The sequence below is a fragment of the Macrobrachium nipponense genome, chromosome 41 (assembly GCF_015104395.2).
Source record: "Macrobrachium nipponense isolate FS-2020 chromosome 41, ASM1510439v2, whole genome shotgun sequence".
Lineage (NCBI taxonomy): Eukaryota > Metazoa > Arthropoda > Malacostraca > Decapoda > Palaemonidae > Macrobrachium > Macrobrachium nipponense.
This window is the reverse complement of record NC_061102.1, coordinates 25,031,983-25,045,995: the sequence shown is the minus strand read 5'-3', so window position 1 is coordinate 25,045,995 and position 14,013 is coordinate 25,031,983. Positions and strand designations below refer to the sequence as shown.

Sequence of the window (14,013 nt, the reverse complement as noted above, 5' to 3'; positions counted from 1 at the left end):
CAAAACTATTGGGCATGAAAGAACACATTTCACTGTTTTCACTCCAATAAAATATAAATAAATAAGTAAAGATCGTAGTATTCTGATGAGATCAAGTGAAAAATATCGAACGGAATCTGTTAATTTTTGTTTACTGTGTAAACGAATGTTTTCGTTTGGAAATCAGGTGAGGGCAATTGCAAGGTAAGTTTGTTTGTTCCGATACGTAATACAAACCCTCGGTCCTTTAACAATAGGAAGTAGCTAGCGGCAGCTGGAACGGTCGTAAGCTTCGAACAAGGGGAGAACGGTAGTTAACTGCTTGTCCGACAGTCGCGCGCCGCGCGACTGGGAGGTAAACAAATCACTTTTGCTTTCGGCCGCGGGTGTGAAGGACGTGTTCGTCATCGCTCTCTGCCCGCTTCATCGTCGTATGCTTTGTTTTTATTGTGTTTTCTACTAATGGTTTGTTTGACTTGAAAATGAACTGTAAGTACACTGTTTTCATTTTCATTACTTAATTATGAACCAACATGGAGTTATCGCCGTAGATGCGGCGATTTCCTCTCTTTTCATGAATTGAACCCTTGAATTATGTCTCGGTGCCGAGGGCGGGCGCGCTCGCGCCGAGTCATGTATTTTGGGCGAAAGTGTGTAATTGAAAAATGTAAGTACTCTTTTCATTATATTTTTGCCCTGTGCGTTCGTTACCGAGAGTGTGATTGCGCTCGGCACGAGCCTTTTAATTTTGTATAATAGAATGCAATGAAAGTGGATTCGCAATTGCAATATCTTTTCATTTTCATTTATTTATTTGCAATGAAATTTAATTGGATCAATTTTCGTTCTTACCCGGGAATTGATCCTTACGATTTTTTTATGTGAAAATGAAATCGCAAGTGCAGTATTCTGTTTCATTTTCATATATATTTTTATGATAGCATCATATTATTGGATCAAGTTTCCGTTCTTACCCGGGAATTGATCTTTTCCCCTTTAAGTTCTATGAAGTGAATCGCAAGGGCAGATATTCTGTTTCATTTTTTTCATATTACTTTTCACTGCTGTGCGGGGGCAGGGGAAGCGAAGGTCTGCCAGGAAGTCGTCGAAAGCTCTCCCGTGACTCCCTTGGTATCCGATTCTTCGTCTTCCTTCCTGCCCCCCGCGCTCAGCTTCTTCGTTGTATTTTGTATTTGGGGTCTTCCTTGCGTTCGGGGTGGGGCATGTCTTCCCCCCGTGCGTGAGGGAACCCCTCTTACTAATCTATCTATGTTACCGCAGGTGCTACATCCGTGGGAGACGACCTTGGACAGGTATGGACCACCGCGGAGGCAGGATTGCCTAGCATCCACGGGCTGCTGCAGCGTCTAGCGAGGTCTGGGGCGGTCTCCACTACTACCACGGCCGCTTATGCTGCTCCACCCCCTCCTGGTCTACACTCCCCATGCTGTGTCGATGACGCCGTCTGCCGCTACTAGGGCCGCAGCCGTACCGAGGTGGGGTTGGCCGCCGCCGCCTGTTTTCTTCGTGTTGCCTGCCCCAGACTCCGCTGTTCCAGCAGCCTCGCCCCTGGACCGGCCGCCAGGACCCAGGTTCCGCTGGCTGCCGATGATTCTACGAGGCGATCGCTTGGGCCTGCCGTACCTGCCGCTGATGTGATTCCGCTGTGGCTTGGCTGTCCCTTCGGGTTCAACGCTGCCGCTGTTCCTGCCGCTCCTGAGCTGGTTGCTGTTCCTGTCGCTCCTGATTCCTGTGCCTGTCCATGCTGGTCCTGCCCACGGTGTGTCTTCCCCAGTCCCAGGTCCTTCCGGACAGGTGCGTCGGGCCCTGTTGCTTCGGCAACTGCCCGGCTCCCTCCTGGATGGAGGACCTGACGACTGTCCTGCGTGAGCTGACGAGGAAGAGGAGAAGAGGAAGCTGTCATCTTCGTCTTCATCGTCTGCTGTTGCCTCTTCCCGCCCCTTCGACTTCTAAGGCCCATAAGCCGAAGAAGAAGAAGGCTGCATTCCCCCCTAAGAAGTCTCCTTCGGGAACTTCTAAGGGCCCGTCCCACCCCGGTGGGACGGGGGGTCCTTCTGCTGGTCCTCCTGCTCCTTCGGGAGCGGGGCCCGTCTCCCCTTCCGTAAGGAAGAGATAGACGGGGACCAGAGGAGTATCGGTTAGCTCTGGTACTTCCTCGCCTGGTGCTAGCGGCGATGCCGCTACGCCAGGTTTCCGGCTCGGTCTCTCGTTTCGCGAGAGATCCCGAGTGTACGTTCTCCCTCAGGGGGGGACCGTGCAGCCAAGTTTCGGCGCCAGAGTTCGCTCGGCGCCAAGACGCGGCACGGAGCAGAAGGCTGGTGAGAGACGCTCAGGTGACTCTTGCCAGGCCAGCGGCCGCTCTTGCAGCGACCAGCTGGGTAACCCGGGTTTTCCCCCCTAAGAAGGCTCCTTCGGGACCTTCTAAGGGCCCGTCTCGCTCCGGCGATTCGGGGAGCTCTTCTGCTGGTCCTCCTGCTCCCTCGGGAACAGGGCCCAGTCTTTTTCTTCTACCAAGGAGAAGAAGACGGGGACCAGAGGAGTAACCAGCTTCGGCTGGCACTTCCTCGCCTGGTTCTAGCGGTTCTGCCGCTAAACCAGGATCCGCCTCGGCTTCTCGTTAGCGAGAAGTACCGAGTGGACGGTCTCCCGCGGGAGACCGTCCAGCCAAAGTCTTGACACTCGAGCTCGCTCGCCGCCAAGACCGAAGCGCGGAGCAGAAGACTAGCGAGTGTCGTGCAGACGACTCTCGCTAGGCCAGTGGACGCTCTCGCAGCGACCAGCTGGCTGCTCGGGTTTGACGTGACGGTCCCGCTGACCAGCCACGGGTTGAGGCGAGGAAGGGGTCCCCGCGGTCGTCGGTACCAGCCACGGCTGGTACCAGCGGCTCGACGCTCCGAGAGGACACTCGCCGGTCTCACCACGACAGCGAGCCTAGCAGGTCACCTGACGCCACTCCCATCGGGACCGGGCGGAGACGGTAACCAGAACAGCTCGCCTGACGCTAGAGATCAGCGTCGACGTTCTCAGCCGAGCCTCTCGCCCCAGGCGAGCGGCAAGGCTAGGCCTGCTGCTCGATCGCCACTGCGGGTGGACGATCAGCAGCAGCCCTCCAAGCACGCTGGTCCTGCCAGCGAGCTAGGGGGGAGCGTCAGGTCTGCCTCTCCTGTACCTTCAACCTCCTCGGGCTACACCGGGAGGAGCGAGGTACCTATGAGTGATCGCGAGAGGTGCGCCGCTCGCGATCCCGCTATGACGCCGTATGGACCAGGCACGGTTCTAGGACCGACCAGGACATACGCGCAAGTAGCTGGAGGCGACCGTCAGGGGTCTGCCGCTGTTCCTCCTTCTGAAGGAGGAGTATCTCGGGATCTGTTCTTGTTGGAGGGACTCGGACCGGTCCTACTCCGCAAAGAACACGGTTACTCCGAGATACAGGGGAATTTGCAGAAGTCATTAAGCTGATTCGTCAGCATAATGACCTTGCGGAAGGATTGCCGCTCCCACCAGCAGAGCCCACGTCTCTGCTCGAGTCGTTTTGGGCCCGAGAGGGAACCCAAACCGACGGTGGGTCTGCCGCGATCGGAACTTGCCGATTCTGTCTCGAACCAGAGTCTCTCGTCTCCGGACAAGAAGGCTCTCTCAGTTCTGGCCGGTCGACCAAGCTACTTCCACCTCCTCTACTGCGACAGCGGCGTTTCTACGTGTCTTCGGACACTGTATTTGAATACTCCTTCGGTCCTCCTGAGAGGTTTCGACCTCGACGAGGACTGGAATGAGTCGGAGGACGGTATCGGCTCTCTCCTGTCAGGTGTCGATCAGCCCCACCCAGACGAAGTTCACAGTGGCGGCAGACCCTTACCTACAGGTGAGAGTTCGTAACCCTCCACGGGAAAACGTTTTCTCCTGACGATACGTTTTCCCAGACTCTGAGAGGCCATCGTCGCAAGGCGATGGCTGTTCCTACTCTTCTCCAACTGCTAGCTCCACTGGGAAGGCGAGCGAGTATCCAATTCCTCCCCCATTCCCTCTCTCCTTACGGTTACGAGGGAAAGGGGAGGGATCCTACAGATTTCTCTGTAGGATCCCACGTTGGGGACTGCGCTACCGGGGGGACCTTCGGGTCCTACCTGACGTAAGCCCCGGTCGTTGAGGAGGAATCCTGCCCCATTCTCGATTTCTACGGGAATCGAGAGGACCACCAGCCGATATCGTTTGACGAATTCGGTGGGGGTTTTTCGCAGAGTGCTTAGAATTCTACGGAATTTCTAACGCATTCAGTGTTCGAGTTTTACGATCTCCAAACACTTAGGCGAGACCACGGTCCAAAGTGAGCGAGACGAGAATCCCCGATATACACGATAATCGGGAACCTCGCCTATGCTCGAATTCCTGGAATTTCTAGCATTGGGAAGAAGACTGCTGCTGAAGAAACTATCTCACAGTAGGCGACCAACCTGGACTAGAGAAGATCGGACGGGAATATCCAGTTTGGCTTGAACTATCGTCTTAGTATTCTGTTCACCATTGAAGCTTTCCTTCGAGGAAGACTTCTCCTTCACTCTCTTTGATAGAGATCGAAGGTGGTCGATCTCCAATCCTTATTTTGTTTTCTTGAAGGAAAGAATTTAGGACGGAGATCGTTGTTCAGAATCCTACAAATATACTACGTATATTAACCTCGCGACATGATTCTACTAAGCAGTTGAATTGTCCGAGGGGTAGGCGCATATCCTAGTTAATCTACGGATTGCGACTTATAAGAGAAGTATTCTAATTGAACTGCAACTCGGGGTTGCCTGCAACCTCCCAGGAGTTTTCAGTTTCAATTTTATATACTTATGGTTTTGTCATGACAACACCATTTCAACGTTTATATTTACCGAAATTCGTTTCGCCTAAATATAATTGCTCGAGCATATCTTTTATGCTCGGTAGTTCTAGCCGAACGCATTCCTTCGTGGAATAATGGATTACCTGGCAACTCAGGATGACGAGTCAGCGAGAGCTCAGGCTCAACTACTGCGTATTGAACTGCCTGATAGCAGCTCAGTATCAGCTGGGCCTCCGATATGCACGGTCATGTATGTCTCTCTCTGCCCTGCTTTGATTGACTACCGAACCGTATCTCTGCCCAACAATCATGGACTTAGGTCTCTGATTAACGGGGATTCTCGCAATAATGAAGGACCATCTACTGCTGTGACGCTAGATTCCATCGCCTTCGACATTGCGAGAATTTTCAACAGAGATATCTCTTGGACTCTTTCATCTTTCTGTTTACCGCACGGTAACAGAAGTCTGTACAAGTCTCCCGCTGCATCGCACTGCGATAATGCGAATGATTTTGCAGACATCTGAGTTTGTCTTCAAAATATCTCTTATTCGTAGGTGTACAAGTGTTCATTGTTCAACCGAATTACGAGATGTGTCAGAAGACATCGCCTACTCTCCGACCTGACAGCTCTACTTCCAAATGTTCAGCCCATGAGAAGCAGTTCTTCAGGCGGCTTTCCCCTGTGTTTTCATTACTGAAGAACGCCCCGCTTTCATTGCAACTACGACTTCTCACCGGACAGCAATGAAATAGCGGTTAGCGTTTTCAGTCATTTGTAAGCACAGGTTATGAATCTTGAGAATCCTTCTCTCGATTCATATGTGAAGACGTAGGTTGCATTCAGTATCTACCTTCGTCTTCAACGGTACATAGTGTTGTTTCTCCTTAGCTGAGATTCAATAACCATGAGATGTTTTACCTTCAGGGACCTCGGTCTCTAGAAGGCAATTGACTTTCGCCTGTTGGGCACATGCCTTAAGAGAATCATCACCTCGCTGTCCGGCATTGGTGACAAACAAATACATTATTTGTTTGGTCTCTCGGCATAACCCTTTAAAAAGGCGAAGGTCACGTGACTTACTCGGATGCTTTGGACACTTGCCTCCTACCGAACGCAGTCAGTCGGCGGCTGTCAGAGCGGCCGAGTCAGTTACGAACTACGCTGTTGACTTAGTTCGGTTGTTACAGAGCAATCATTACTTCGTTTAATAGCTTGTCACAGTACCCATACCATTGACACCCACCATGGAGTGTCGGTGTCCTATCCACTACCGAGAACTTCGCTGCATGGGGATAGGAGGATGCGAGAGACTTCGTGGCAAACGGACAACCAGTATGGGTACTGGACATCACCGAAGTAGAGAAGAGGGATAGGTCATGCGACTATTTCCTTCTTTTCCTCTGAGGAACTGCATGACTTCTCCTGCGAAGTCAAGCATCCAGGGGATGGGGATCCGTGACGCTCGATTTCGTACCGAACTTCGTAGCGAAGACTCAGAACCCTTCGGTCCCTGACGATTGGTTCGAGTCGTTCACAATCCCCTCCCTAATGGACTTCACCGCCTTCGATGCGAAGGAGATGCTGCCTTGTCCGCAAGAACTTCTCCGTGGCGCAGGTACTGAAGGCAGGGGTCTGGTCAACCAGACCACATGCCCTTCCTTCTACCTTCGGATATTGCCCACAGGTCCTTGGATCTTTTTCCTTGGGACCCGTGGTGCTGCTCAACACGTTGTGTAGCGAACCCAGACCCTCGCAGGCTGAACAGCATCGAGTCCTGGTGTGACCATAAGAATGGATGAGTGAATGAGAGTGTGACTGGCTCCTCTTCCCATCTTTTTCTTCCCCTCTACCTGTGGTTAGAGGGACACGGTCGTCACCCTGCTGGATAAGGACAAGATGCAGGTGAGCTACTCAACAGAGCCCATCCTATCCCTTTCACTAGGGATAGGAGCGTATATCCACCACTTCCTCCAACAAGGGGGGAGGAAGCGGATGCCAGCTTGAGACAACCCATACTTTATGTTGCCTCTTGCAAACAGGAACAAGTTCTTGCTTGCTGGTACGAAGAGATACGCTTGCCTCTCTCTTAGTACTCGGCCCAGAGGTCTGACCATTGATCCTGCGGTGCACACCCCGATCAATCGGACAGAGGCTTGGATCCCTCCCTCGCTCTTACGACCAGGGAGGCATTCCAGGGATGGACGAACACCAGTCTGTTCATCAAAAGACTCAGATTCCTCCCACCAAGAAGTGAGTCTTCCTATTGTTAAAGGACCGAGGGTTTGTATTACGTATCGGAACAAATGACAATTTGTCGAAAATTGCATTTTTCCTAACTATACAAACCTGAGGTCCTTTACATATAGTCCCTCCTCATGCCACCCCTCACTCTGCGTATTTTGCATGGGCCAAAAGCAAAAGTGATTTGTTTACCTCCCAGTCGCGCGGCGCGCGACTGTCGGACAAGCAGTTAACTACCGTTCTCCCCTTGTTCGAAGCTTACGACCGTTCCAGCTGCCGCTAGCTACTTCCTATTGTTAAAGGACCTCAGGTTTGTATAGTTAGGAAAAATGCAATTTTCGACAAATTGTCATTTTGCTGCATTGAACTCAAATCTGAGCGGCTTTCTTGCTTCTAGTTTGCACAAGTGAATCTCAAGATATCTTATTTATATGGGACAAGGTTATTTTACGTTACATGAAGTGTTTTCATGTCAAAATAAAACTTAACCCTTAAACGCCGAGCTGGTGTTTCCAAAAGTGTCTCCCGTATGCCGGCGACGTTTGGGAGTGAGCGCCGAAGCGGAAAAAAAGTTTTTTTCAAAAAATCACAGCACGCTTAGTTTTAAAGATTGAGTTTATTTTTGGCTCCTTTTTTTGTCATTACCTGAAGTTTAGTATGCAACCATCAGAAATGAAAAAAAATATCATTATCATATATAAATATTGGAATACATGAAGCAAAACGGTTGAAGCTAATGAGGTAATTATTTTTTCGTTGTATTGTACACTAAATTGCGATGATTTTAGTATATAACAAATGGTAAAACAGTCAAAGCAACACAGAGAAAATATTACGTATCACAATATGATGCATGAATTTGTAATGCGCGGACGTAAAACATTTTTTTTTTTAAATTCACCATAAATCGAAATATTGTGCGAGAGACTTCCCGTTTGTTGCAAAATGAAGGTAATTGATTGAATATTACTAGACTGTAAGTGTTGTAGCTTACAATTACAGTTTTCGACCATTTCAGTAGAGTTAAAGTTGACCGAAGGTCAAATTTTTTCTATATATCGTGATTTATATGAAAATATTTCAAAACTGATAAAAGCTACAACCATGAGTTATTTTTGTTGTATCTATGTAATGGCTAATATAAAATGGTGCAAACATTCGTTATTTATATGAAAATATTTCAAAACTGTTAAAAGCTACAGCCATGGGTTATTTTTTTTTTGTATTCTACATGAAATTGCACACATATTCATGTATAAAACTTTATGTAACGGCTAATATAAAATGGTGCAAACATTACGACAATCGGACGAAACAATTTCTGATTTTTTCGGCAGTTACCACGCGGACATAAGGAAAAAGTTTTTTCAAAAATTTACCATAAATCGAAATATTGTGGTAGAGACTTCCAATTTGTTGCAAAATGAAGGTAAATGATTTAATATTACTACAATATAAGAGTTTTAGCTTACAATTGCGTTTTTCGACCATTTCGGTTGAGTCAAAGTTGACCAAAGGTTGAAATTTTGTCACTTATGGTTATTTATATGAAAATATTTCAAAACTGATAAAAGCTACAACCATGGGTTATTTTTTTTTGTATTCTACATGAAATTGCACACATTTTCATTTATAAAACTCCATGTAACGGCTAATATAAAATATAGCAAAAATGATGTCAAAGTGACGAAATAATTTCTGAGATGTGTCGCTGATGCTTTTTAGTGTGAGAAGAAAGAAATTTGCGCAAGCGCGCCTGGGTAATGCTTGGAAACAAAACAACAGTTTGATCCGTGAACTCCCAGCACCCCTCAAGGTGAGTGATTCAAAAGATTTTGCCAGGTAGGCCTGTAACTATTTTTCCGCGAATTTTTAAAATACTTTTTTTGTGTTGACGTATGCACCCAACAGACAATTTCCATCGACATTTAATACGTCCAATAGGCGTTTAAGGGTTAAATATGTATCATTTGTGAATGAAATTTAGTTATTTTTATCGTTAGTAGATGACGCTGAGGGCATGTTTACACAGTAAACATGCCCTCGGCGCCATCTACTAACGAAAAAAAAATTAAATTTCGTTCAAAAAAGATACATATTTAAGTGATATTTCAACTTGAAAACACTTTGTGTAATGTAAAATAACCTTGTCCCATATAAATAGAGTATCTTTAGATTCACTTGTGCTAACTAGAAGCAAGAAAGCCGCCCACAGCTGGTGTGCTAACTAGAAGCAAGAAAGCCGCCCACAGCTGATTTCCAAACCAAAGCATTGATTGCTATGTTTGTATTTTATGATACAAACAAATAGTAATATGATAATAGTACATATAATATTACTGGATGCAGTGAAGTAAAGCATAACTTTTTAAAAGATCCATGGAAAAGATGCTTATTCATTATGTTTGTATTTTATCATGATACTAATATGTGATTATTACTTACTTTAATTTATATCTCAGGTATGATGCGACCCCCTTAAAATTAGCTCCAAAATTAGGTCTTCAAAAGTCACTTGATACGTGGGTATATATGGTACTTGTTTTGGCATCACTGTGGCAATCATTATGACATAAGGTGTGATTAATCATATATAATGTGTGCTAAAGAGATGGAAGCCATAAACTACCATTCTGTATAAATTCTGTAAAACTTCTATAAGTTGAATTTTATATTTTGCATAGTATTTATTAAAGCTAGCCTCTCTTCATATTGAGCTGTTCTTAGCATTAATGTTTTTATATGAGGAATTTACCCAGTAATTTACATCGTTATAGTTTCCTCTTGCACGGCAAGAGGAAATATTCAATTCCAAAGCGGGTGAATAGTTTCCCCCTCCCCCCTCCTGACAGGAACACCTGGAACTACTAAGCAAACGAGCCCTTTCCGTTTCTTGCCGACATTCGGGTAACACCAAGTGTTAATGGCAGTGTGTTCTTAATTTTGCTGGTCAGAGACTGGTTTTGGTGAATGTTTTCGTCGATTTTGGGTAGAAACCTATAGCTTTCAGGACAGTGTTTTATTATTTTGTTATTAACCCTTAAACGCCGAATGGACGTATTAAACGTCGAGTCAAAATCTCCCCCGATTTCCGAATGGACGTACCATACGTCGGCTCAAAAAAGTTTTTTTTTAAAATTCACGGAAAAATACTTAAAAGGCCTACCAGCCGAAAACTTTTGAATCACGCGCCTTGGGGGATGCTGGGAGTTCACGGATCAAGGCGTTGTTTTGTTAACAATCGTTACGCAGGCGCGCAAGCGCGAATTTCTTTCTTATCTCACTAAAAAGTATCAGTGACACATCTCAAAAATTATTTCGTCACTTTGACATAATTTTTGCACCATTTTAAATTATCTGTTACATGAAGTATTATATATGAAAATGTGCGCAATTTCATTTAGAATACAACTAAAAAATACTCATGACTGTAACTTTTATCAGTTTTGAAATATTTCCATATAAATAACGATAAGTGCCAAAATTTCAACCTTCGGTCAACTTTGACTCTACCGAAATGGTCGAAAAACGCAATTGTAAGCTAAAACGCTTATATTGTAGTAATACTCAACTATTTACCTTAATTTTGCAACAAATTGGAAGTCTCTAACACAATATTTCGATTTATGGTGAATTTATGAAAAAACTTTTTCCTTACGTCCGCGCGGTAACTCTTCCGAAAAAAATCATACATGCGATGTGGGTAATTTTTGCACCATTTTAAAATTAGCCAGTTGACCATAAAGTTTTATTTTATATTGGGAAATGTGCGCAATTTCATGCACAATACAACTAAAAACAACCCATAGTTGTAGCTTTTATCAGTTTTGAAATAGTTTCATATAAAAAATGATAAGTGACAAATTTTCAACCTTCGGTCAATTTTGACTCTACCGAAATGGTCGAAAAATGCAATTGTAAGCTAAAACTCTTGTATTTTAGTAATATTTAATCATTTACCTTCATTTTTGTAAGAAATTGGAAGTCTCTAGCACAATATTTCGATTTATGGTGAATTTATGAAAAAAAAAACTTTCCTTCCCTCCGCGCGCGGATTCTCCACCATAAATCTCCGAATTGCGTACATCGAATTCTCGGAAAATTTGCTCCGTTTCATATTAGGCATTTCATAGAGTTTTATATATGAAAATGTGCGCAATTTCATTTAAAATTAAAGGAAAAATATTTGAAGGTTGTAGCTTTTCTCATTTTCGAAATATTTGCATATAAATCACGATAAATAGAAAAAAACCACGTTCGGTCAACTTTGACTCTACTGAAATGGTCGAAAAACGCAATTGTAAGCTAAAACTCTTACAGTATCGTAATATTCAATCATTTGTATTCGTTTTGAAACAAATTGGAAGTCTCTAGAACAATATTTAGATTTACGATGAATTTTTGAAAAAAAACATTTTTTTACGTCCGTGCGTTACGAATTCGTACATCATTTTGTGATAATATTTTTCCGGTGTTGCTTTTATTGTTTTACAATGTATTATATATCAAAATGATTGAAATTTAGTGTACAATACAACGGAAAAAAAAAGAAACTCGTTAGGTTTTACCGTTTTTTGCACAGCGTGATTTTAATACAATTATGTATGAATTTCTTTTTTTTCGCTACCATATATCGCATTATTTACATATGATAATGATATTATTTTTCATTTCTGATGATTGCATACTAAACTTCAGGCAATGACAAAAAAAGGAGCCAAAAATGAACTCTTAATCTTCAAAATTAAGCGCGCTGTGATTTTTTGAAAAAATAATTTTTTCCGTTTCCGCGCTCACTCAAAACCGGCTCCGGCATTCGGGGGAATTTTTGATTTTTACCGCTTCGGCGTTTAAGGGTTAATATAATTCAAGTGTGTGTGTTTTCGACAGTAGCGAATTTTCAATCGGATAGTTTAACCACCAACAGTAGCATAGTTTGCCATGCTACCGCCTTTTAACGGTTAAGCTTAACAAACATAGATGTTGCATTTGTTGCCAAAGGTTTCTCCCCAGAATCGGCAACAACATTCACCATAATCCAGTCTCTGACTGGCAAAATTAAGAACACACTGCCATTAACACTCGATGTTACTCGAATGTCGGCAGGAAACAGAATGGGTTCGTTTGCTCAGTAGTTTGGGTGTACCTGTCAGGAGGGAGGGGGGGAACTAGTCACCTGCTTTGGAATGTGAATATTTACCCGTGAAATTTTGAATTCAAGCTGCTGTGGAAGAGGAATCAGTATAGCGATGTAATTACTGGGTAAGTGCCTTACATAAAAACATTAATTCTATGAACAGCTCAATATGAAGACAGGCTAGGTCTCATAACCATATAAAATATAAAATTCAACTCAAAGTTTATACAGAATTGTATTTTACATTTGAGACATGTCTGTATGATACTCTGTGTAAAAGGTTATTTATTATTTTCCTAGTAGCATAGGCTTTACTAATATTGCGTTCACTACCTCATTTACCGACTAGTGTATCAACATTGATACATATTGCGTTCTCTAAAAAACCAAATTTTTCAGTATTGAATTTACATCTTCTAGTCTCAATAATGTTTGATGGAATTGATCAGCTATGATCTGTAAAGGTTAACTATCCTCGTCTGAGTAGCGGAATAAACGTAGTTTGGTATTCGCTACCATACTGAATTTTTCGGTAATGAAATGCATATCTGTAAGTCTCAGATAATGTGTGATAGTAATAGAGTTATGTATATATGTTGGTACTTCATGTACTTCATCTATGGTTGGTAAAGGTTAACTTCCATCGTCCGAGTAGTTTAATAGATTTAATATTGTATTAGCTGTAATTCTTAAAAGTAAGAAGCAGATGTTCACAGCAGTAGTATCACTTGTAAATACGTAGAATGAACGAATTGTTCTTCAAGGATTTGAAAATAATAGTTCACCTTTTATGGAAGGTAATTGTATTTCAGTATTTAGGATTACAGTGGGGCCTCATTATCCACGGGGGATAGGGCCCAGAACCTCCCGTGATAAGTAAATACCCGTGTTATCCTGATACCCCCCCAAAAAATTGCTTAAAACTGCCTACTTTAATAGTTAACCCACCCAAGACCACTATTCCAATGTTTATAACTGACTACTTTAGTTCAAACACCAAATATGTTTTCAACTATCACCTAAAACTAAATTCAAGACAGTTTTAAAGTTATTGTACAAAATTAGCCTTAAAAAATAAATGTAGTATATGTACTACTGTACATATGTAGCCTACTAGCCTAGGGATTACAGCTAGAAGCCTACATACGCATGGTGGGCCTCTTTTTTTTTTATAAGGAAAGAGAGGATGAGTGGTAAGAGAACTATCAAAATATGTAAATCATATGGGTACTCACCAACAATCTATGTTGATAAAAGATGGCGACGATTTTGCAGTGCAATCCAGTAATATAATAACGATAATGCTACCAACAGTATGCAGCGAAACATCTCTTCCCTTCGTCACAACACGTTAATAGTATATTCCACGTAAAAACCTTCATCTGACCTTTAGGCGTCTTTCCCATAAGAGTAAAAGAATCAGGGCTTTTGAATGCCTCATAATTAACTTGTTTATATGGGTACAATTTAAAGAACGCGCCGCACACCACATTTCATAACAACAACAAACCAACCTTGGACAAACGGGAGTAGGCCAGTGTTGCCAACTGGGAATGGCAATTTCTTGCTAGATTTTGTTCCATAAAAGGCTAAAAAAAATCACATACCGTATACTACGAATAACGTGCAATCTCCCATATCGTGCGACCCCCAAATTTTCACCAATAAACAGTGGTTTTGTGTTTTGTCATGTATCTCATGTATCATGCAAGTTCATAAGGTTGGTGGTTTAGCCTGCTAATGGCCGAGTCATTCAGATGTGTGCTGATGCTAGTCAAGTTACGTTAATTTTCTTATTAA

The 14,013-nt window shown here is 43.6% G+C and overlaps 1 protein-coding gene across 6 annotated transcripts in view; it reads left to right on the top strand.

The window, feature by feature from the left end:
- The window catches only part of LOC135212616 (adenosine 3'-phospho 5'-phosphosulfate transporter 1-like), a 212,434-nt gene that overhangs the window by 160,366 nt on the left and 38,055 nt on the right, over positions 1 to 14,013 (top strand). The window lies entirely within an intron of this gene.